General features: G+C 51.5%; 1 non-coding gene across 1 annotated transcript; it reads left to right on the top strand.

Annotated features, from left to right (window-relative positions):
* The first annotated feature begins 1,013 nt into the window (after window positions 1-1,013).
* Window positions 1,014-1,151, top strand: LOC119920526. The gene has a single exon (XR_005448267.1). It is a non-coding gene; the product is annotated as a small nucleolar RNA SNORA7 (small nucleolar RNA).
* The last annotated feature ends 1,844 nt before the right edge of the window (window positions 1,152-2,995 follow it).

The following is a 2,995-nucleotide window of genomic DNA, read 5'->3' as shown; positions in this document are numbered from 1 at the left end:
TCAGTCATATTTATTAAGCACTTACTGTGTGCAGAGCACTGTTCTAAGCGCTTGGGAAGTACAGTTCAGCAACAAAGAGAGACAAACCCTGCCCACAATGGGCTCACAGTCTAAAAGGTGGGAGAAGGACCTCAAAACAAGGAAACAGTCTATGGTGGGCAGAGCACTATAGTGAGCACTTTAGAGAGTACAAGAGAGTCGGCAGGCAGGATCCCCGAGGTCAAGGAATAAGCGCCAAAATAGCAGTTGGCTCTTCTCAAACAGATAATGCATGTTGTGGCTAATTCGTGTATGATTTCTAAAATAGCTATGGATTTTAGAACTCTCTTCTCATCGCAACATTTATCCAGAGTCACCTCCCTCGGTGTCACACAAGGACTTGGGCATACCCTGGGAGAAACGTTAGGAATGGGACTCCTTAATGCTGCATTTGATTTCATGAATAATTACAAACGTCAACTGCCAACATCAGGCCCTGATCGTCCTGCCGGTTCTATTAATGTCTGTCTCTCATTCATTCAATTGTATTTATTGAGCACTTTCTGTGTGCAGGGCACTGTACTAAGCGCTTGGGAAGCAGAACACAGCAACAGAGAGAGACAAGCCCGGCCCAAGGCTTACAGTCTAGAGGGGGGATTTAATACTAATAATGATACTAATAATGGTATTTGTTAAGCGCTTACTATGTGCCAGGCACTGTACTAAGTGCTGGGGTGGATATAAGCAAATCAAGTTGGGCACAGTCCATGTCCCACAATGGGCTCACACTCGAAGTCCCCATTTTACAGGTGAGGTAACTAAGGCACAAAGAAGTGAAGTGACTTGGCCATGGGCACACAACAGGCAAGTGGCGGTGCTAGGTGCAGGGAACATTATCATTTCCTTAAGAATCTAGGAGGAGATAAAGTCAGGAAATAAAGTTAGGGTTGGGGATTGCAATTAATCAATCAACCATATATATAACCATATATATAACGTGTATATATATATATATATATATATATATGTTAAGTCACCTCTCAGGGTCACACCTGGAGAATTTCTGGTACTCTACCAGTCTCGACTATGGGAGGGAGAGTCAAGCAGAGGCCTAACCGTTCCATTCCTAGCTTGGCTAGCAGTTAGCGAGTGGAAGGCCATCTGCTACAAGGCAAGACTCCCCTGTGCCAGGCAGCAGCGGCATGGGAGAGAGTCGAGGGCGGAGACTCAGGTTTACCGCTTGGAAGGAGGCAATGGTAAACCGCTTCCGGATTTTTACCAAGAAAACTCTCTGGATCCACTACCAGAACGATTGCAGATGGAGGTGGGGCCTTCGGGGAGAGACGCGTCCATGGCGTCGCTACGGGTCGGACATGACTTGACAGCATTTGACAACAACGTGAGGCCGCCAGCGTGAGGAGGCCCGAGCGCGGGTCCAGGCCGCAGCCGAACTCCACGTCGCCGTTGGGGCCCTCGTCCGGGTCGGCCGCGTCCAGGGCGAGCAGCAGGGAGCCCGCGAAGGCCGGGCTGTGGTCGTTGGCGTCCAGCACGCGGACGCTGAGGGAGGCCGAGGCGGAGCGCAGGGGGCTACCCCCGTCCAGGGCCACCAGCTCCAGGCTGTAGGCATTGGTGCCCACGTCCTCGTCCGGCGCCTGCACCTCCAGCGGGACGCGGGTGCCCACCGCCAAGCTCTCCGACACCTCCACCGCTGCCAACTGCGCCCGCGGGAAGCGGAGCGGGTGGTCGTTGATGTCCCGCACCTCCAGCTCCACGTGCACCAACTGGGAGGCCCCGCCACCACCTTCCCTGACCGTCAGCCGCCCGTCCCGCCTCCGCCCAGGGTGCCGATCACCGTGCCCGGGGCGGCCTCCTTGTCGGTGCCGCACTTCACTGTCGTGCTTGCTCCTGTCTCCCCACCAGCCCACGCCAACGGGTCGAAGAAGCCGCCGTCTGCAGGCCCCCTCCCCTCACCGACCGGAGCAAGCCCCCCTCAGGAATCGTTTGCCCGGGGCGGCCCAGCCCGGCCTCCAGAAACCCGCCGAGCTGCCGAATGCCCTGCAGCCCGGCCCCAGGGGTTACATCATCATCATCAATCGTATTTATTGAGTGCTTGCTATGTGCAGAGCACTGTACTAAGCGCTTGGGAAGTACAAATTGGCAACATATAGAGACAGTCCCTACCCAACAGTGGGCTCACAGTCTAAAAGGGGGAAGCGCCCTGCCAATGAGCACTTTGGGGGGTCCAATCCTCAAATAATAATAATAATGTTGGCATTTGTTAAGCGCTTACTATGCGCAAAGCACTGTTCTAAACGCTGGTGGGGGGGATACAAAGTGATCAGGTTGTCCCATGCGGGGTCCACAGTCTTAATCCCCGTTTTACAGAGGAGGTGACTGAGGCTCAGAGGTCAAGTGACTTGCCCAAGGTCACACAGCAGACATGTGGCCGTGCCGGGATTCGAACCCATGACCAAACCCAGGGGGGCTTCTGAGCTCACACTGGCACCCTTCCCTTCCCCACAGCACCTGTATATATGTACATATGTTTGTACATATTTATTACTCTATTTATTTGTTTGTTTTACTTGTACATATCTATTCTATTTACTTCATTTTGTTAATATGTTTGGTTTTGTTCTCTGTCTCCCCCTTTTAGACTGTGAGCCCACTGTTGGGTAGGGACTGTCTCTATGTGTTGCCAACTTGGACTTCCCAAGCACTTAGTACAGTGCTCTGCACACAGTAAGCGCTCAATAAATACAATTGATGATGATGATGATGGTAACAACAACAAATCAGTGTTAAGTATATTTATATCAAAACACAAAACTCCACTACTTAATCAACCAATCGTATTTATTGAGTAATCCCTATGTGCAGTGCAATGTACTAAGCACTTGGGAGAGCACCACATAACAGAGTCGGTAGACATGTTCCCTGCCCCAAAATGAGCTCATCCCCATATCCATTTTCCTTACTCTTTTTCTATCAGTAAATTATTCTGTGTCCGTCTCTC

Source organism: Tachyglossus aculeatus, chromosome X1 (genome assembly GCF_015852505.1).
Source record: "Tachyglossus aculeatus isolate mTacAcu1 chromosome X1, mTacAcu1.pri, whole genome shotgun sequence".
In the NCBI taxonomy this organism is placed as follows: domain Eukaryota; kingdom Metazoa; phylum Chordata; class Mammalia; order Monotremata; family Tachyglossidae; genus Tachyglossus; species Tachyglossus aculeatus.
This window is presented reverse-complemented; position numbering and strand designations above follow the sequence as displayed.